Raw genomic sequence first — 22415 nt, forward strand, 5'->3', positions numbered from 1 at the left:
ATAACTTTATGGGGATTCCTTTGTATGTTATCTTTTGTTTTTCCCTTGCTGCTTTTAATATTTTTTCTTTGACTTTAATTTTTGTGTGTTTGATTAATATGTGTTTTGGTTTGTTTTTCCTAGGGTTTATCCTGTATGGGACTCTCTGTGCTTCCTGGAAACAGGTGACTATTTCCTTTCCCATGTTAGGGAATTTTCGACTATAATCTCTTCAAATATTTTCTCAGACCCTTTCTTTTTTTCTTCTTTTTCTGAGACCCCTATAATTCGAATGTTGGTGTGTTTAGTGTTGTCCCAGAGGTCTCTGAGATTGTCTTCAGTTCTTTTCATTCTTTTTTCTTTATTCTGCTCCTCAGCAATTATTTCCGCTATTTTGTCTTCCAGCTCACTTATTCATTCTTCTGCCACAGTTATTCTGTTATTGATTCCTTCTAGTGTATTTTTCATATCAGTTATTGTGGTGTTCATCTCTGTTTGTACTTTAGTTCTTCTAGATCTTGTTAAACATTTCTCGTATTTTTTCATTCCGTGCCTCCATTCTATTTCCAAGATTCTGGATCATCTTTATTATCGTTACTCTGAATTCTTTTTCAGGTAGATTGCCTATTTCCTCTTCATTTATTTGGTCTTGTCGGTTTTTACCTTGCTCCTGCATCTGTGACATATTTTTTTGCTGTCTCATTTTTTTTTTTTTTTTTTTTCTTTATGAGTGGGATTATGTTCCTCTCTTACTGATGGTTTGGCCTGAGGCTTCCACCACTGGAGTTTGTAGGTTATTCAGTAGAGCTGGGTCTTGGTGCTGAGATGAGGAACTCGGTGAGTCTTCACTCTGATGAAGGTCTGAGGTTCTCTGTTAGTCCAGTGGTTCGGACTCAGAACTCCTACTGCAGCAGCTTCAACCCAATCCCAGCTCGTGACCCAAGATCCTGCAAGCTGCATGGGGCAGAAAAAAAAAAAAAAAAACAATAACAAAGCAAAAAATAAAATTAGACTAGGAAACTAACAGATACGTTAGAAAGAGTATAAAAATAAAAATATAGATGAATCAACAACCGGAAGGTACATCAGTACCACAATAGTAAAAAAAGAGGGTAAAGAAGAAAAAAAAAAGCAGGGAGGAAAGGCCTTGGCTGTGGATGGTGGGGCCTAAGTAAGGGCGAGGTTTGGGCAGTGGGTGGGGCAAATGCTCAGGACCCACAGGGCTGGAAAAGGCCTGGGGGCTCTGGGGGGTGGGGCTTAGGGTCAAGGAACAGAAGGGGCCCAGGCATGCCCCCCATCCCTGGTCTCAGAGGGCGGGAGACTTCACTTGGGAGCCCAGCAGGCTTCCTGGGCTCGAGTGGGTGGGGCAAACGCCCTCCCCTCCTGCTCCTCAGGTCTGGGAGGCCTCCTCCTGCCTACTTCTCCTGAACTCCTGGCCTCCCTCCTATGCCCCCAGGACCAATGCAGCCAGTGGGGGAAAGGGGAGACTTGGAGGGCAGGGGACCAGCCTGGGAGCTCAGCAGGCTCCCGGGGCCCAAGTGGTCAGGGCAATTGCCCTCTGCTCCTCTCCCGCTCCTCAGGATGGCTCTTCCCACCTGCCTCACCTGAACTCTCCGGCCTCCGTCTTATGACCCCAGGACCCACGCATCCTGGAGGGGGATTTGGAGTGGGGGTACCAGCCTGGGAGCTCAGCAGGCTCTCTGGTCCAAGTGGGCTGGGCGACGCCCTCCACTCCTCTCCTACTCTTCCCAGAAAGTCCCTCCCGCCTGCCTCTCCTGATCTCCCTGGCCTCAGGAGCACTGATCCTGTCTGACCTCCGCTTCTCCTCCCTTCTCAGTCTCCCCACGTCCTACCAGTTCACTTTGGGGTTCCTCCCATCTTCTTGGGCATCAGAGTCCCCCACCAGTGGCCGGCAGGTGCCCTAGTTGTGAGGAGACGCTAACTCTTTGGGTCTTCATTGCTGTACGCGGGCTTTCTCTAGTTGCGGCAAGCAGGGACTACTCTTCGTTGCGGTGCGCGGGCGTCTCGTTGCAGTGGCTTCTCGTTGCAGAGCACAGGCTCTAGGCATGTGGGCTCAGTAGTTGTGGCACACAGGCTCAGTAGTGGCTCGTGGGTTCTAGATCACAGGCTCAGTAATTTTGGCACATGGGCTTAGTTGCTCCGTGACATATGAGATCTTGCTGGACCAGGGATCAAACCCGTTTCCCCTGCATTGGCAGGCAGATTCTTAGCCACTCAGCCACCAGGGAAGTCCCTTTTTTTTTTTTTAATTTATTTTAGTTTGTGCAATGTGAGTTGTTAAAGTTTATACTGTGGTAATTTTATATACATACACATTGTGAAATGATAATCACAGCTAATGCACTCATCATCTCACACAGTTACCTTTTTTTGTAGTGAGAACACTTAAGATCTACTCTCTTAACACATTTCAAGTTTACAATTATGGAAAACAGTATGGAAGTTCCTCAAAAAATTAAAAATAGAACTGCCATATGACCAAACAACCCCATCTCTGGGTATATATCCAATGGAAAAGAAATCATTTTTTCAAAGAGATACCTGGCCTCTCATGTTCATTGCAGCATTATTCACAGAAGCAAGATACGCAAACAAGCTAAGTGTCCATTGATGGGTGAATGGATAAAGAAAATGTATGTGTGTGTACATATACATATATTTTTTTAGTTTCTTTTGCAAGCTCACCTTCCTCAAATTTCTTGCTAAATGATGTAATTCCTCAAAAACAAAAAAAAAAAGTAGAACAAGGTAATTTCTTAACGATGTTTCCAGATATGTCTGCAGCATAGTGAAATATTTCAGAAGACTCCTCCTTCACAGAGGTAATGAAATGGAAGCATTTCTAAACAGAAAATATGGAATTTTAGACAAATTCTGTTTGGATAATCTTCAGATGATAATGGTCAGTGTGGATACAGCTATTTCCTAATACAGTGTTTGTACATCTGGACATAGGATTTGGAATACTTGATGAGTGGTGTTTTTTTCCAGGGCTCCCAAAGGAAATCTTCCAGAAAATACAAATGGCCCAACTCTGAACAGGAATGGAAAGCAGGTAATATATATAAAAGCCAATTAAAGCCAATTAAACTTCTACAGTCTACACTGAACAACATACTCCAAAGACTCCTGGCAGCTGCTCATCCTTTCTGACTACTTGGTATTTTTGATCTTCCTAACTTTGACCATTTTGGTGGGTATATAATGGTGTTTTTCTGTGGTTTTGATTTCCCTTATTGTTAATGGGGTTGAGCTTTTCAGATTTGTATGAGCCATTGAATTTGCACTGTTATGAAATGTTTTTGAGTTTATTTTTTCTTAGCAATTTGTAAATATTCTTTATATATTCTAGATATGACTCCTTCATCTGTTATATCTATGGCAGATATTCTCTCTCCCTCTGTGGCTTGCTTTGTCATAGCCTTAGTGGTGTCTCTTGATGAAGGGAAGTTCTTAATTTTGAACTAGAGAAATTTATTCTTTTCCTTTATGGTTAGTGCTTTGTTTGTGCTCTATTTAAGAAGTCTTTCTGTACAACAACATATTTGTGTTATCTTTTAGATACTTGGATGTTTTGCCTTTTAAATTTAGCTCTGAAGTATATCTGGAATAGGTTTTTGTGTATAGTGTGAGGTAGATGTCAGGTTTTATTCTCAGATCTACAGATTGTTCCTGCACCATTTATTGAAAAGATAAGTACTTTTTCCACTGCACTTCAGTGATATCAGTTGTCTATATGTTTATAAGTGTATCTGGGGTCTGTGTTCTCTTTTATCAGCCTATTTGTTCTTCCATTCCCCAGTACCACATTGTCTTAATTACTCTCTTATTATAATACATATTAATATCTGGTAGAGAAAGTTTTTTGACACTGTTCTTTTTCAAAAACATGTTAACTATTCTTGTATCATTGTATTTCCAAATGAGTTTTACAACCAGCTTATCAATTTATATGCACACATACAAACACGCACATGCAAACAATTGTGGTTTTGAATGGGATTTTCTTACCAACTTGAAGAAAATTAACACCTTCATAAAATTTAGTCTCCCTATCTGTGAACTCAGTATATGCCTCCATTTATTTCGATTTTCTGTTGCTCTATTTTATTGTTGTGTGTTTAAGGGCTTTCGTATTTCTCATATAAGGTTTATTTTTAAGTGTTTTAAGTATTTTTTGTTTATTTTTTTCTCTTGCTTTATTTTTTAATTAATTTGGCTGCATTGGGTCTTCATTGCTGTGCACGGGCTTTCTCTCGTTGCAGCAAGCAGGGGCTATTCTTGGTTGCGGTGCGTGGGCTTCTCATCACGGTGGCTTCTCTTGTTGTGGAGCATGGTCTCTAGGTGTGTGGGCTTCAGTAGTTGTGGCACGTGGGCTCAATAGTTGTGGCTCACGGGCTTAGTTGCTCCATGGCACGTGGGATCTTCCTGGACCAGGGCTTGAATCCGTGTCCCCTGCATTGGCAGGCAGATTCTTAACCACTGTGCCACCAGGGAAGTCCCTCTCTTGCTTTACTGAGTTATATACTTGGCAAATAAAAATTGTGTATGTTTCATTTTTATTTATTTAATCCCCTTTCTTTCTCAACCAGATGCGTACAGGGGTTATCTCAAGCAGTGACTACATTTTAAAAAAATATGTTTATTTATTTGGCTGCATCAGGTCTTAGGTGCGGCATGCTGGCTCTTCATTGTGGTGCGCGGCTTCTCTCTAGTTGTGGTGTGTGTGCTCCAAAGCATGCGGGCTCAGTAGTTGCTGCACGTGGGCTACAGAACGCGTGGGCTCAATAGTTGCGGCACACGGGCTTCTCTCTAGTTGTGGGGCTCTCTAGTTGTGGTGCACGGACTCTAATTGCGGCACCCAGGCTCCAGAGCATGCAGGCTCAGTAATTGCGGCACGCAGGCTCTCTAGTTGTGGTGCACGGGCTCTAGAGCGCACGGGCTTAGTTGCCCCGTGGCATGTGGGATCTTAGTTCCCCGACCAGGGATCGAACCTGTGTCCCCTGCATTGGAAGGTGGAGTCTTAACCACTGGACCACCAGGGAAGTCCCTGTGTATATTTTAGATGTATGTCTTAGTCCATTTGGGCTGGTGTAACAAAATGTCATAGTCTGGGTGGCTTATAAACAACAGAAATTTCTTTGTCACAGTTCTGAAGGCTGAGAAGTCCAAGATCAAGATGCTGGCAGGCTTGATGTCTGGTGAGAACTTTTTTCTTGGTTCATAAATGGTGTGTCCTCACAGAACAGAAGGGGCGAGGGATCTCTCTGGGGCTTCACCCTCATGACCTAGTCACCTCCAAAGGCCCTACCTTTTTTTTTTTTTTTTTTTTTTGCGGTACACGGGCCTCTCACTGTTGTGGCCTCTCCCGTTGCGGAGCACAGGCTCCAGACGCGCAGGCTCAGCGGCCATGGCTCACGGGCCCAGCCGCTCCGCGGCATGTGGGATCCTCCCGGACCGGGTCACGAACCCGTGTCCCCTGCATTGGCAGGCAGACTCTCAACCACTGCGCCACCAGGGAAGCCCAGCCCTACCTTTTAATATCACCTCCAGAGATTAGGATTTCAACATACAGAATTGGGGGTGGGGGTCATAAACATTTAGTGTATAGTGTACACTATACAATGTGATGATTTGATACATGTATACATTGTGAAATGATTACCACAATTACGCTAATTAACATATCCATCACCTCACATAGTTACAATTTATGTGTGTGGTGAGAACACTTAAGATCAACTCTTTTACCAAATTTCAAGTATACAATACAGTATTACTAACTAGTCACCATGGTATACAATACCACTCCAGAACTTACTCATCCCACATAACTGAATCTTTGTACCCTTTGACCAACATCTCCTCTCTTCCCCACCCCCCTCAAACCCTGGCAACCACCAGATTCCACATGTAAGTGAGATCATGCAATATTTTTCTATGGTTGGCTTATTTCACTCAGCATAAGGTTCATGCATGTTGTCACAAATAGCAGATTTTTTCTTTTGTAAGGCTGAATAATATTACTCTGTGTGTGCGTACAGGAAAAGTATGTGTATGTGCACATGCCCCATAGTTTTTATGAGTTCATCTGTCGACGGACACTTAGGTTGTTTTCAGATCTTGGCAGTTTTGTCAGTAATGCTGCAATGAACATGGAGATGCAGATACCTCTTCAGCCAACAGTCCACAAGAAGCCGGAGCCCTCAGTTCTACAAGTTAATGAATTCTGCCAACAACCTGAATGAGCTTAAGTGACTTTTTCCCTAGTTAAGCCTCCAGATTCAAGCACAGCCCAGTTGACACCTTGACTACCCAGCCAAGCTGACCCACTGAATTTCAGACTCCTGATGCACTGAAACTGTGCTAGTTTAAGCTGTTGAATTTGTGGTAATTTACTGTATAGCAAAAGATAACTAATATATCGTTTGTTAGCTGTATGACCTTGGGGAGGCTGTGTATGTTCCCTGTGCCTTAGTTCTCTCATCCTCAAATCAGGTTAACAACAATAACCTATCCCATAGGCTATGAGGATAAAATGAGTTAATGCAAGCACAGTCCTCTGGCAATGCCCAGCCCCCTAGAAGTTTTCTCAGTAATTATGAGCTGTTTATCCCTGCCTTTCTCTGTCTCCCTCCCTCCCTCTTTTCCCTCTTCATACCTCAGTAGTTTTTTACCCTGATTCTTCATCTCATCTCCTTTTCTAGAATTTCATTTCTGTGCCTAATATAGTCTTGGCTGGCCAATACCTCCTTTATCTAATTGTCATTTATCGGACAACCTCAACTATTCTAAATATAATCAAGATACTCCAGGGCTTCCCTGGTGGCGCAGTGGTTGAGAGTCCGCCTGCCGATGCAGGGGACGCGGGTTCGTGCCCCGGTCCGGGAAAGTCCCACATGCCGCGGAGCGACTGGGCCCATGAGCCATGGCCGCTGAGCCTGCACGTCTGGAGCCTGTGCTCCACAACGGGAGAGGCCACAACAGTGAGAGGCCCGCGTACTGCAAAACAAACAAACAAAGATACTCCAAAACCAAAATGATTCCATGTAGAAAATACATTAAATTTATATTCTTGACTTGTTAATGAGACTCAGAGCTCTCTTGTTCCCTAAACTAAAGCACACTGGAAGTCAGAACTTAAAACTGTGAGTGGAAAACTTGAGAGAAGCATATTCATAGAGATAAGAATGTGATTAAGACAACCTGAGAGGGGAGGAACCTGAAAACTCTAAAAGGCAGAGAACTCACAAAGCAGTTGGGGGCAGCAACAGGCTGCAGCTCAGGGATCGCTGAGGGTTATCACTGAACAAATGCTGGACAAGACACTCATTCTCTCTTAAATTTTGTTTTCCAAATTTGTTTATAATGACAGTATTGTCATTAAGAGAGCCTCAGATTCCATTCTACACTAATGAGAACAGAGTGTGAATTTTATATTTTCATGCTTGAGATATGTATGATATAATATTAGAAATATGTAATACTTCAAAAAGATTTGAAGTTGTTAAATAAAACCCACAATTTTAAAATGCGCAAAGGACTTGAATAGAAATTTTTCAAGGAAGAGAGAAAAATGGCCAGTAAGCACATGAAAAGATGCTCAACATCACTACTCAAGAAGGAAATGCAAAAAACTACAATATACCTCACATCCATTAAGATGGCTATGCTCAAAAACAACACAAAAACTAGAAAATTACAAGTGTTGAGAAGGATGTGGAGAAACTGGAACCCTGTGCACTCTTGGTGGGAATGTAAAATGTGGTTCCATCCCCGATGGAAAACAATATGGAGGTTCCTGAAAAAGTTGATAACAATACAACCTCTAAAAGAACTGAGAGCAGAATCTCAAAGAAAGATTTGTACACATGCATTATTCACAATAGCTAAGAAGTGAAAGCAACCCAAATGTTCATTGATGGGTAAATTCATAAATAAAATGTGGTATATATGTAAATGGAATATTACTCAACTTTAAAAAGGAAGGAAATTCTGATACATGCTACAACATAGATGAACCTTGAAAACAGATGTTAGGTTAAGTGAAATAAGCCAGTAACAAAACGGCAAATACTGCTATGATTCTGCTTGTGTGAGGTGTCTAGAGTAGTCACATACATAGACACACAAAATAGAACTGTTATTGCCAAAGGCTGGGGAGAGAAAAATAGGGAGTTCGGTGTTTTGCAAGATGAAAATGTTCTGGAAGTTGGTTGCACAATAATGTAAACGTATGTAACACTAATGAAATGTGCACTCAAAAATGGTTACAATGGTAAATTTATGTTTGTGTATTTTACCACAGTTTTTTTTTTTTAATGCCCTGCAGAAATCTAACCCAAGAAGGATTAACAAATGAAATAGTTGTGGTGGCTGCAGCTAGAGAGGGAGAGGGAAACTCATAGGCAGTAATAGAGGGTTTCAACTCCTTTGAGACCAGAAGTATGTTGAGGGCAGTTGCACATACCTAATAAACCCAAACTCCAAATGCTCTCTCCTCCTGTGTCTCATCCATAAAACCCCCTAGGGCACTAGAGACCAAGTTGCTAGTCAGCACTGAGATTTACACCAAGGGCAAAAACTCACAGGGAAACTTACCCTTAGGTTTTAACTCCAGCTTGTCAAGCACTCATCTCACTAAAACCCTGGGGCTTCATCATGCTGAGGAGCTGACAAACTTGAAAGCAGTTATTTTTCTGTCTTCACCAAGGTTAGATATGTAAATCCTATTTGAGCTCAGGGCTTCCTTTGAGAGGCAGAGTAATAAACAAGATGGACCAAAGAACTCTTTCTGTTCCAGGAAGCGCATGCAGGGGACAGATGCTGGGTTGTGGTCTGGAGATCTGCTGAGGACCCAGGTGCTCAGGATGGCAGGAGGCTGGGAATCCTGTGTGGACTCACTGCTTGGAGCTGAACACTGAACCTGCTTTCTGGCTTCTGACCTCCCCAAAGCCCGCAAGCCCACTGCAGCCTGGACCTCAGGGTAGGTTCTGCTGCTAGGCTGTTCCTGGCATTCTGGGTTACTGCTTATTTTCTTTTCAGTATTTTTAATTTTCCAATTTAAAAAATATTTTGTGTTGGGTCATCCTGAACCCTGTCCTGCCGACACCTTTTGGCTTAAAGAGTATGGCGTCTTCCCAGGTCTCCAGGGTCTGGAATGCAGTGTTGGGTCTGGGCTTCTGAGGAGCAGAAGGTTTGAGGCTTCAGAGCCAGGTATTCTCTCTCCATTCAGGTGACAGTGGAGGAGAGCCGGAAGTCCAGCAGAGTGGCTTAGAATCCTCTCTTTTCTGCCCTTTGTCTGTCTTCTCATCTGTAAACCTCGTCTCCTTTGAGATAGGCACTGGCAAGCAGCTGAAGGATGCGGACTTAACCCCTGTTCTTAACCCCACTCCTGCATTTTGCCCTACAAGGCTTCCTGACTTTCCTTGTCTTAAAACAAGTCTTCATTCCTTTTATTTTTTACTTATTTTTTTGAATAAATTTATTTATTTTATATTTTATTTTTGGCTGCGTTTGGTCTTCGTTGCTGTGCGCGGGCTTCTCATTATGGTGGATTCTCTTGTTCCGGAGCATGGGCTCTAGGCACGTGGGCTCAGTAGTTGTGGCACACGGGCTTAGTTGCTGCACGGCATGTGGGATCTTCCTGGACCAGGGCTCGAACCCATGTCCCCTGCATTGGCAGGTGGATTCTTAACCACTGTGCCACCGAGGAATTGCCCCATTCCCTTTTTAAAGGCAACTATTCCTTTCCCAATCCATGGGGTTTGTGTGAGACTGCAAGTCGCCTCATACACGTGTGTACGTGTTTACATGACTGCACGCGGGCCAGTGTGAGGCATTCCTTGGAATTCCTAGCATGTAGGTCAAGGCCAGCTCCTGTATGACCCCATGACATTCATCATAAACTGTAAGACTTCTATGCCCAGTTATTGGCTATTTGACCTTGAGCAGGTTATTTACCCTCTAATCATCTGTCCCATCATCTATGACATTGGGAGAGTAAAAGCTCTTATTAAATAGGATGGTTTTGAGAATGAGCCAAGCCCACGCCTAGCAGGTGACTGGTGTTTACTAAATGTCTCCTCACCTTCTCCCTCCGGTGTCCCATCTTCTCACGTAGCCCCACAGCCAGGCCCTCCTCCCTTCCATGAGGCAAGGCCTGCAGTGTTTTGGCAATCTGGAACCAAAGTCTAATGAATAAGCCAATAATTGAACCTGTACTGGAAGTTCCACCTTCTGTGTTTCTTAAAATTGGAAAGAAAATAGAGATCATACTTTTGTTAGTATTTTTACCACCTATTTCACCAGAAGCCTATGCTGCTGATTTTCTCTGTACAGTCCTTGTAAGTCCTTCATTTTATGAACCACCAAGGGTGTCGTTGAGCTAGACTGACATACCTGCTGTTCTCTGGTTGTTCACTGTACCTGAGAGCTGCAGAGACTGCGAGGCAGGAGAGAGCTCTCCACAGAGGTCCCCACTACTGAGCAGAGAAAGGAGGGTGCCAGAGTCAGGGAAGAGTAAGCACAGCCTGCATTCTAAAATCCCAGGTTAAGCAGGTCTGTCTAATCCTAGAACACGTTGTGTTTGACACTCACTGATTTCCTAGAGTAACTGGCTGGGCTGCACTGGGGTCTCCCCTTCCTTAGTGCCAGCACGCTAGGAGAGGCCCACGTCCACGTCACAGAATTTTTTTTTGCACATGGTGTTTTTCACATGGGACACTAGGTCAACATCTATGTCCAATCCTGTGTATGGTATGAGGCTTTAATGGAAAACATCAAATGGTCTTTCCGTAGATATGCATGATGCGTTTATCCCTTAAGTCCCTGCTATGTGCCAGGCACGGTGAGGGTGCTCCGTATGAAGCATCAGGCATCACCTTATGAGTGGCATCTAGCAAACAAAGACCTCGTGTGTAATGGCTTTTACAGCCTGCATGGAACTCCTACAGCACCTTAGTCCTGAGGTATTGGGCAGTTGCTGACATGGCCTCTTTTGGGGTCTTTGGTTCTTGTGATGGCCATGTTCCCATGAACCTTTTTAATAAGATGTCAATCCTGAAAGCATCGTTTCTGGTGGCACAGCATGTTGGGCACAAGTGATCTCAATTAGAGTTTATCCCAAGTTTGCACTTAGGAGGAAGGAATAGAGAAAAGGATGTCAGGTGGTTGATTTGCATTTCTCAGCTGTATGTCCAAGTCTACTTGGAGGCAGTTCTCAGTGGACACTTGATTAGAACGTAAATGTCATACTTTAGTTAATGTTTCCCTTCTCTTTATTTTCCCACTCTGCTCTTGCCTTTGATCAAGTTCACCTAATCTGTTCTTTGACTTTCTAAGAATTTGACTACCCGATACACCTCACAGAAGTGGAATTGTTACCGACCCAGGCCCTTGGACTCTTTAATCAATAGACATTCATAAGAGGCCAGAGAATTTCAGGCAAGGCATTACTGGGGCTCATGTTGCAGCACGAGGGAGTCAAAGCAAGAAACAGACATCCTTGCCCACTCCCCAGGAGGAAATGCTTGGGTCCTTAAATGGGATAACGGGCAGGTCCATGGGTTGGGCAGGAGGCAGAGCTTAGGTGGTCTGTTCCCCTTGGTGGTGCCGTGTGCAGGGATCATGTACAGTACCCTGCTTTTGCTCCCGGCACCCCCAAAATGGCGGACTTGCTCACTACTGCCTCCTCACAAAGCTCGTATAGTGGTCATGATGCCCCAACTGCTCCTGTATGCAGTTATTTTTAGTCACTTATAGTTTCTTTGTATCCTACTGCTCAAGGAGATGTTTGTCCAGGTGCAAGCACTCCAGTAGAGGATCCCAGGTCCCAGCCTATCTCAGCATCACATCCTCAAAGTTCATTCACATTGTTGGATGTGTCAGATTTTTTTTTTTTGTGGTATGCAGGCCTCTCACTGTTGTGGCCTCTCCCATTGCAGAGCACAGGCTCCGGACGTGCAGGCTCAGCGGCCATGGCTCATGGGCCCAGCCGCTCCGCGCCATGTGGGATCTTCCCGGACCGGGGCACGAACCCGTGTCCCCTGCATCGGCATGGTTTCTTTTTTAAGGCTGAATAATACTCCATTGTTAAGTATATACCGCATTTTATTTTTCCATTCAGCTGTCGATGAACACTTGAGTTACCTCTACATCTTGGCTGTTGTGAATAATGTTGCTGTAATCATGAGTGTACAAATATCTCTTTGAAACTCTGCTCTCAATTCTTTTCTATATATACCCAAAAGTAAGATCATATGGTAGTGTTTTCAATTTTTTGAGGGCCCTCCATAGTTTTCCATGGCATTTGCACCATTTTACATTCCCACCAACATGCACAGGGTTCCAATTTCTCCATATCCTAACACATTATTTTGTTTGTTTTTACCAGAGCCATCTTATTATGAGATGCTATCTCATTATGGTTTTGATTTGCATTTCCCTCATGATTAGTGACGTTAAGCATCTTTTTATGTGCTTATTGGCCATTTCTCTTCTTTGGAGAAATGTCTATTCAAGTCCTTTGCCCACTTTTTAACTGAGCTGTTTGTTCTCTGTAATTGAGTGGTAGGAGTTCTTTGTATATGCTGGATATAACCTTTTATCAGATATAGGATACATAAATAATGTTCTCCCATTCTATAGGTTTCCTTTTTATTCTGTTGATTGTATTTTTTTGATGCACACAAGTTTTTAATTTTGAAGGAGTCCAGTTTTTCTCTGTTTACTTTCGTTGCCTCTGCTTTTGGTGTCTTATCCAAAAAAATGATTGCCATATGCACTGTCATGAAGCTTTTCCTGTGTTTTCTTCTAAGAGTTTCATAGTTTTAGGTCTTATGTTTATGTCTTTGATCCATTTTTTGTATATCATTTAAGGTAATGGTCTGCTAGTCTGAATGCCTGTATCCCCCCAAAATTGATATGTTGAAATCCTAATGCCCTATGTGATGGTGTTAGTAGGTTGGCCTTTGGAAAGTGCTTAAGTCATGGAAGCTCTGCCCTGAATGGAATTGGTGCTCTTATAAAAGAGGCTCCAGAGATATCCCTTGCCTCTTGCACCATGTGAGGACACAGCAAGGTGGCACTGGCTATGAGCTAGGAAGTAGGGCCCTCACCAGAAGGCAACCATGCTGGCACCTTGATCTTTGACTTCCCAGCCTCCAGAATTATAAGAAATAAATTTCTGTTGTTTATAAGATACCCAGTCTGTGGTATTTTGTCGTAGTAGCCTAAACATACGATGACATGGTTCATCTTTATTCTTTTGTATGTGGATATCCAATTTTCCCAGCACTGTTTGTTGAAAAGATTGGCTTTAATCCATTGAGTGGTCTTAGCATCCTTGTTGAAAGTCATTTGACCAGACATAGGGAAGTTTATTTCTGGGCTTCCTATTTTAGTGGTCTATATGTCTCTTTATGACAGTACTACACTGTTTTAATTACTGTAGATTTATATTGTTTTAAAATCAAGTGTGGCACCTCCAACTTTTGCTTCTTCAACATTATTTTGACTCTTCAGGGTCCCCTGAGAGTCCATATGAATGTTAGGATGGATTTTTCTATTTCTGGAAAAAAAGATGCCACTGGGATTTTGATAGAGTGCATTAAATCTGTAGATCATTTTGGATACTGCTGACATCTTAACAGTATTAAGTCTTTCAGTCCATAAACAGAGGATGTCTTTTGTTTGTGTCTAATTTCTTTCACTAATGTTCTGTAGTTTTCAGCACAGAAGTCTTTTGCCTCCTTGGTTAAATTTATTCCTAAGTGTTTTATTCTTCTTGATTCTATTGTAAATGGAATCGTTTTCCTAATTTCCTTTTTTGGATTGTTCATTGTTAGGGCACAAAAACAACTGATTTTTGTGTGTTGATTTTGTATCTTGCCACTTTGTCAATTTATTTGTTCTAACAGGTATGTGTGTGAGCTGTAATCTTTAGGGCTTTCTACATATCAGATCATGTTGTGTGTGAAGCAAGGTAACTGCCTTTTAATTCTTTTTCTTGTTTAACTGCTCTGGCTAGGACTTCCAGTTATTTTGTTCAGTCAAAGTGGTGAAAGCAGACATCTGTGTCTTGTTCCTGATATTAAAAGAAAAGCTTTCAGTCGTGTTCATCATTGAATATGAATACCACCTGTGGGCTTTTCATATATGGTCTTCATTTTGTTTATTTCCTTCTACTCCTAGGTTGTTGAGTGTTTTTATTGCAAAAGGGTATTGAGTTTTGTCACACTGAGATGATCAAATGGGTTTTTATTCACTGTCATTCTGCAAATGTGGTATATTACATTGATTGACTTTATTGAGCCATTCTTGCACTCCTGGAATAAATCCCACTTGGTCATCATGTGTAATCCTTTTGTCATCATGTATAATTCTTTTAATGTGCTGTTGAATTCTGTTTGCTATTATTTTGTTGAGGATTTTTGTATTACTTTCCTCTTGGTGCTTTTAAGATTGTCTTTGACTTTTTTGATAGTTTGATTAAATCTTGGTGTGGGCCTCTCTGGATGTATCCCACTTTGAGTTGTTGAGCCCCTTGTGTTTATATTCCCATTTTTCCCCTCAAATTTAGGATGTCTACAGCCACTCGCTCCCTGTACCTTTTGTGCTATGTTCTGAATGGTAGTGTGCCCCCTGGAGTTCATGTTGAAATTCTAACTCCCAAAGGTGATGGTATTACAAGGTGCAGCCTTTGGGAAGTGCTTCAGTCACAAGGGTGTAACTAAAGAATGGGATTAGCGCTGGATACAGGAGACTCCAGAGAGCTCCCCAGCACTCCCACCAGGTGAAGATATGAAAAATCTGCATCTGGCAGAGGGCCCTCACCTGACTGTTGCTGGCACCCTGATCTCAGAATTTAAGCCTCCAGAACTGTGAGAAGTAACTTTGTTGTTTATAAGCCACCCAAATCTGGGGTATTTTGTCATAACATCCCTAACAGACTAAGCTTTTATTCACTATTTCTGAAAAGTAAAATATTGTGGGTGTTGTTTCTGGTTTTCTTTAAAAACAATATGTCCTGACACTGCCTGAACATGCTGCAGCCAACAAAGTGGTCCATGCACCTCATCAAAGGTGGACGGGCCCTGGGGAGCTCAAAGCACAGAGCTAGGGTCTAGGGTAAAGGATTCAGTCAGCTCAGACATTTGAAAGGCACACAGATTTTTTTTTTAACATCTTTATCGGAGTATAATTGCTTTACAATGGTGTGTTAGTTTCTGCTTTATAACAAAGTGAATCAGTTATACATATGTTCCCATATCTCTTCCCTCTTGCATCTCCCTCCCTCCCTCCCACCCTCCCTATCCCACCCCTCTAGGTGGTCACAAAGCACAGAGCTGATCTCCCGGTGCTCTGCGGCTGCTTCCCACTAGCTATCTATTTTACGTTCGGTAGTGTATATATGTCCATGCCACTCTCTCACTTTGTCACAGCTTACCCTTCCCCCTCCCCATATCCTCAAGTCCATTCTCTAGTAGGTCTGTGTCTTATTCCCGTCTCTTGCCCCTAGATTCTTCATGACCTTTTTTTCTTTCTTAGATTCCATACATATGTGTTAGCATATGGTATTTTGTTTTTCTCTTTCTGACTTACTTCACACTCTGTATGACAGACTCTAGGTCCATCCACCTCACTCCAAATAACTCAATTTCGTTTCTTTTTATGGCTGAGTAATATTCCATTGTATATATGTGCCACATCTTCTTTATCCATTCATCTGTTGATGGACACCTAGGTTGCTTCCATGTCCTGGCTATTGTAAATAGAGTGGCAATGAACATTTTGGTACATGACTCTTTGAATTATGGTTTTCTCAGGGTATATGCCCAGTAGTGGGATTGCTGGGTCATACGGTAGTTCTATTTTTCGTTTTTTAAGGAACCTTCATACTGTTCTCCATAGTGGCTGTATCGATTTACATTCCCACCAGCAGTGCAAGAGGGTTCCCTTTTCTCCACACCCTCTCCAGCATTTATTGTTTCTAGATTTTTTGATGATGGCCATTCTCACTGGTGGGAGGTGATACCTCATTGTAGTTTTGATTTGCATTTCTCTAATGATTAGTGATGTTGAGCATTCTTTCATGTGTTTGTTGACAATCTGTATATCTTCTTTGGAGAAATGTCTATTTAGGTTTTCTGCCCATTTTTGGATTGGGTTGTTTGTTCTTTTTGATATTGAGCTGCATGAGCTGCTTGTAAATTTTGGAGATTAATCCTTTGTCATTTGCTTCAATTGCAAATATTTTCTCCCATTCTGAGGGTTTTCTTTTTGTCTTGTTTATGGTTTCCTTTGCTGTACAAAAAGCTTTTAAGTTTCATTAGGTCCCACTTGTTTATTTCCATTTCTCTATGTGTTTTCCTCTAAGAGTTTGATAGTGTCTGGCCTTACATCCATTTTGAGTTTATTTTTGTGTGGTGTTAGGGAGTGTTCTAATTTCATACTTTTACATGTACCTGTCCAGTTTTCCCAGCACCACTTATTGAAGAGGCTGTCTTTTCTCCACTGTATATTCTTGCCTCCTTTATCAAAGATAAGATGACCGTATGTGTGTGGGTTTATCTCTGGGCTTTCTATCCTGTGCCATTGATCTATATTTCTGTTTTTGTGCCAGTACCATACTGTCTTGATTACTGTAGCTTTGTAGTATTGTCTGAAGTCAGGGAGCCTGATTCTGCCAGCTCCGTTTTTCGTTCTCAAGATTGCTTTGGCTCTTCGGGGTCTTTTGCGTTTCCATACAAATTGTGAAATTTTTTGTTCTAGTTCTGTAAAAAATGCCAGTGGTAGTTTGATAGGGATTGCATTGAATCTGTAGATTGCCTTGGGGAGTAGAGTCATTTTCACAGTGTTGATTCTTCCTAGCCAAGAACATGGTGTATCTCTCCATCTATTTGTATCGTCTTTAATTTCTTTCATCAGTGTCTTATAATTTTCTGCAGGTCTTTTGTCTCCTTAGGTAGGTTTATTCCTAGATATTTTATTCTTTTTGTTGCAATGGTAAATGGGAGTGTTTTCTTGATTTCACTTTCAGATTTTTCATCATTAGTGTATAGGAATGCCAGAGATTTCTGGCACACAAAGATGGATGTGTTTACATGGCTTCAATTAGGAACATTAAGAAAAAGGTAACTAGGGGCTTCCTTGGTGGTTCAGTGGTTAAGAATCCGCCTGCCAATGCAGGGGACACAGGTTTGAGCCCTGGTCCAGGAAGATCCCACATGCTGGCCTGTGCGCCTCAACTACTGAGCCTGTGCTCTAGGGCCCGTGAGCTACAACTACTGAGACTGCATGCTACAACTACTGAAGCCTGTGCACCTAAAGCCCATGCTCTGCAATAAGAGAAGCCACTGTGATAGGAGGCCTGTGCACTGCAACTAGAGAAAGCCCATGCCCAGCAATGAAGACTGAACACAGCCAAAAATAAAAAGAGAAATAAATTAAAAAAAAGAAAAAGGTAACTAACTAGGTCAAGCTCTGAAGATTTTGAAAGAAGTATCTTACTTGCTGCTGCTGTAAAGGAGCAAAAACAAAAGTAAAAACCAGTGCCTAGGAGTTCAGTGTATTCACCTATCTAAAGCTGGTGAACTGAGGAGGTTTAGTGAGGAGTAAAAGCTCTAGTTGTTAACAACTCTGGAGCTTGGAATTAGAGGAGAAAATTTTGGGTTAGAATTGACACTTTTTACTCTCTTCCTTTTATCTTTCAGTGAGACTAAAATCATCCTTTCTTTGGTACCACTCTTACACTAATTGTGAAGTCCCAGATCAAACATTTGGATCTTCTTAGGAAGTATCTTTTGGACATCAAAGGCAGATCAGCTAGAACACTATCAAGATGATGCAATTGAGAGGTAAGGGTAGGGTCAAAAGGAGCCCAGAGGTAGGAGCCCAGAGGTTGCTTGTATCTGTTAAAAGCATTTAAAAAACAACAGAGGGCTTCCCTGGTGGCACAGTGGTTGGGAGTCCGCCTGCCGGTGCGGGGGACGCGGGTTCGTGCCCCGGTCCGGGAGGATCCCGTGTGCCGCGGAGCGGCTGGGCCTGTGAGCCATGGCCGCTGAGCCTGGGCGTCCGGAGCCTGTGCTCTGCAACGGGAGAGGCCACAGCAGTGAGAGGCCCACGTACTGCAAAAAAAAAAAAAAAAAAAAAAAAAAAACAGAAAACCCCACAACAAAACCCTCATCTCAGAAACATCCTGAATACTCAATGTTTAGGTGCAAAAATATTAAAAGATTAATAACATGAGTCACTTAATGGTTTAAGTTCTCTTATTGGACCAGTCTAGATGGAAGACAGACAGTAGTAAGCTGAAAGTAAAAATTTCAATTGCTTTCTTACTAGTCTACTAAAAGTATCTTTTAAGCACAGGGTATATATGAATTTTGTAGACTTTTGCATTTTCACAATTTTAGCAAATTCCAGTCTGTGTCTCTGACAGTTTTTTTATAGATTTGTCCTACTTTTTTGTGCATTTTATGCATATCCTTTAAAAACATATACTCAAAATAGAGCTCCTAATTAATATACAACATGAGTTTCTTCACATACTTTCATCTTAATCCAATTTCCCTTTAGAGCCCTTGGCCATGAGCTGAGGACAAAGGTTACTGTAACTTCTTGAGATATTGTTTCCTTGATACTTTGCTCATTTATTTTTCTATTTTAGAATATTGTGTGGCAATTCTCATGATACAGCCAAACCTAACTCACCTATTCTCAGTACCTGACCAATGCATTAAAGAAAGATTCTCAAACAAGATCTGGTGAGTATATAGAGCTTTGTTCTAAATCAGTGTTTCCCAGCTGTAGCACTGTGACATCTCTCTCTTGTGGGGGCTATTTAGTGGCCTCCCAGGGGTAGAAGGGGTGTCAAACAGCACCCCTTCCTTAGTTTCTGACACCAAAAATAATATCTTCAGACATTTTCAAATGTTTCTTGGGGAACAAAACTGCCCCTGATGGGAACAGAGCAAACTGCCCATACATTCTGTGATGATGGACATAAATTCTTACTTTTATTTTTACTTATTTAAATCCTACATACAGTGTGAGGACAAATTGCTTCAGCATGGAAAATTGAGGGGGTTGGCTACCTCTGTTAAAAAAAATGGGGGGTTTTTGTATTTTTCTTCCTACTTTTAAATGTTTGGAAGTAGGAGTTTGTAGGAGTTTTTAGGTTCATTCTGTTAAATTGTAAGATGATATTACAAGTGTAGAAATTTTCAAAACACATAGTTGCCATAACTAAGAAAGGCTAAAAAGGTGATATTTATTAAATAAATATCTCCTTGAAAGAAAAGAATTAACCAAACCAGGATTGAAAAACATTTATTGAAACAAAATCAAATACTTACTTTCTTTTTATTATCTACAAGCCAACACTGAACTTACTTTATTCAAGAATGAACACAATGTACAAAAAAAGTATGCTTATATTATAAAAATATGTCAATTTTTTCTCCTGGGTGCTGAGAAGTCATTTTAAACAAAATCAAATCAAGGCAAACTTGCTCTCTATCAAACTTGCTCTCTATAATAGAACTGCTATAATTTAATAACAAAAGTGAAAGCTAATATATACTCACAAAGTATCTTTAAAGGCCCACTGATAATGCTGCATTGGAAATGCTGAACCCAGTCACCACAGTTCACATTTCCAACCTGTGCTCACTGGCACCACTTCAGGCCTACATCACGGGAAAGCACCTCTTTTTTACAGAATGCATGTCATTAGTTAACAGTTGTTAGCATGTATTTCAGCAAAGTATTAACAGTCAATCATATTTAGTTAGCTTCAATTTTCACACATTGTTATGGGGAGCAAATGACCTCCCAAGATTAATGAACCCATTTATCCAGGTGGGACCTGCTAACTCCATAAAAACTCTGTGTCCAAGGTTAGTATCTTAAAATTGTTGGTAATTATAATTACTGGCACCTTTCTGGGCATGTGTTCTTGCACACAGTGTGGCTACCTGTGCCTGTCAAGTCAGCAGCAGCTGCAAAACAGAGGCTGAAGAGCGCAGCCTTCGGCCTACCATGGAGCCATGCTCCAGTGCTCACTAGAGTATTCGGCCCTTGGAGAATCAGGAAAGTGAGTGATTGGGAAAAAGAATCAAATCATGAATTGGGGAAAAGGGACCATGCCTCCCTGTATTGTTCTACGAGTTATAAAATCTGTACTAAAGTCAAAGTCAGAATAGAAGTAGACTACATAGCATCCAGCACTGACGAGGCCTTAAAAAAAGCTTTCACACTGCAGTGCTCTGTCTGGCTGAACAGAATGACAGTGGTACTCAGGCAAAATCCAGAATGCAGTATCAACACAATTAATGACATAAGATGAATTCAAGTTTGGAAGTTATTAAACTGCAAAATGCCTATTTTGACTGCTCAGCATCTAAGCATATGTTTTTCCTTGACAGTGTCTCTGGGATTGATACCTACGAAGACTCAAAATTGAAGAACTATAAGGACTGAGTATTCTAGTGCCTGCTGTACTGGGTAAATTAAATCCAAAAGAACTGGGGGAAGAAATGCTTCCATGTTTTGCCTATATAAACCCAATATTTAGTTAGTTACCTGTTTCACAAGAACCTGTGACTAAGGTGAAGAGAAATGATCTCTTCCTTTATACAATTACCTAATTTCTTACAGCTTTCTAAGTCAGTTTTCAGTTAAGCACCATTTCCTACATGAACTGTTATTCCTACCAAATGCAACTGTTTGTTACATAGGGCTGAACTGGACGTAATTTAAACATTTTCATGAAAAAACAAACCACTAATTGGCTTAACACTACACCCTTATCAGGAAGGAGAAGCATTTACAGAAAATACAGTTTGTGAAGAATAAACGTATTTTGGAACCTGAGCCAAAGGTTTCTCACCAATACCTTAATAAGTCACCGTGCAGGTTGTTTTCACAGGCAACAACACAGCCAGGTCAACTGTTGCTCCTGGCAACTTCCATTGTCCCAAAATATGTGGAAGATGGAGAAGCCAATGACTGAAATCCACAGTTAGGAATACAGGCCAAAAGCTCAACAAACTGCTACTGGAAGCAACTGGATACCATAATATTAGACATGTGAACACAGAATGAGCACACAAAGAAATGAACAGCTGCTAAGATCACAACGCTCAGAGTCAGACCCAATGAGGGTATTACCACACACACACAGATACAGCTCACCACACCTGTCTACAATCCCAGGCCCTTGCTCTCAAATAAATATATCGAACATTTACAACAGAATGAATGCCTTATGATGCAAGCTATTCTTATTATAACTCTAAATAAAAGTCATACTTCTAAAATAAGCTACAAATTGCTTTTTTTGTGTGAAACTGATGTGACTTGGTGCCACAGCTAACCTTTCTCTCATAGCAGCAGTATCATCGGCCCGTGGCAGCAAGGAAATGTTCATTTCTGGCATCCCATGGGCTCCCAGACAGGCAACTTCATAAAGCATGCAGATACTACTCTGCTGAAGTTTCAAATGAATATAAGTGATCATTGTGCTTATGGATCTCATACCTTCCAAAATATACATAAATGGTGACAAATTAAAATAGCAGTTCTTTGCTTACCAATAAAATCATAAGGCAGAGGGGATGGAGGTGGAAAGAGAAATTGTTAAAAATGCGGGAGAAAATGCAAAACAGTGCTAGCATTCACAAAAAAGATCATGCTAAAATCAGATCCACATTCATAAAAATCAATCATTAAGCCACAATCCAAAGAACTCTGTCCATGAGTCCAAAGGCATGCATGCCAGCTGAAGGAAATGCAGGATTCTTCTGACAACAGTTTCTTCAGAGCAGAATAGTAACGTGTCACTGGAGTAATCACAACAGGGTGAACAAGACGCCATCCCACTTTTTTGCAATTGAAAAGGAAAGAAAAGTAATCACAATAAAAAAAATTAAACAGTGGAAACAAAACATAGACATTCACAGTGACTTATAAAACCAAAGCATAATCCAAATGATTTTTACCCTTTAGGGGTTCATGCCTCTTAACAGTTCTCTTTTTAATTTGAAAACTTTATAATGAAAGATTTATCCGTAATGGTATTAAATATAAAATCACTACACATGGGATTTCATGCCATATCAATACTCAGTAACTTCACTCATGTTTAAAGGACACATAAGAGACATCTTGTCACTAGAATCTCAAAGCCTCCCCCCAAACAAGATGTCTTAAAGCATTTAAAGTTTCTCATAAGGAAAACAACCACCTGAAACTAATATTCAAAATGCAGTAACTGCCTAAGGTCATCACTTGGCCAACTAAAGTATTTTTACCTTTTCTAGGAAGTTCACAGTTTTTAAAACATAAGAACAAGATATTTATTTTTTAACCCCAAGATTGAACTAAGGCTGTTTACGTCATCAGCTGTTAGT

At 41.4% G+C, this 22415-nt stretch overlaps 1 protein-coding gene and 1 long non-coding RNA gene across 13 annotated transcripts in view; one reads left to right on the plus strand and one right to left on the minus strand.

Annotated features, from left to right (window-relative positions):
- Nucleotides 1-2582: 2582 nt before the first annotated feature.
- On the plus strand, nt 2583-20568 carry LOC116750897. Of its 3 annotated transcripts, XR_004349150.1 has the most exons (6): nt 2583-3055; nt 5151-5201; nt 8804-8986; nt 17715-17858; nt 18671-18767; nt 20430-20568. It is a non-coding gene; the product is annotated as an uncharacterized LOC116750897 (long non-coding RNA). The 3 variants fall into 3 exon arrangements; XR_004349149.1 differs by lacking the exon at nt 5151-5201; XR_004349148.1 differs by lacking the exons at nt 2583-3055; nt 5151-5201 and having other exon boundaries at nt 6980-8986.
- The window catches only part of CDC42SE2 (CDC42 small effector 2), a 116190-nt gene continuing 113091 nt past the window's right edge, over nt 19317-22415 (minus strand). For all 10 annotated transcript variants that reach the window (XR_004349146.1, XR_004349145.1, XR_004349147.1 and 7 more), the window contains one exon: nt 19317-21884. The gene's annotated coding sequence lies outside the window, so the exon portion shown is untranslated. The remainder of the gene's footprint in view (nt 21885-22415) is intronic.

The sequence above is a fragment of the Phocoena sinus genome, chromosome 3, assembly GCF_008692025.1.
Source record: "Phocoena sinus isolate mPhoSin1 chromosome 3, mPhoSin1.pri, whole genome shotgun sequence".
Taxonomy (NCBI): Eukaryota; Metazoa; Chordata; class Mammalia; order Artiodactyla; family Phocoenidae; genus Phocoena; species Phocoena sinus.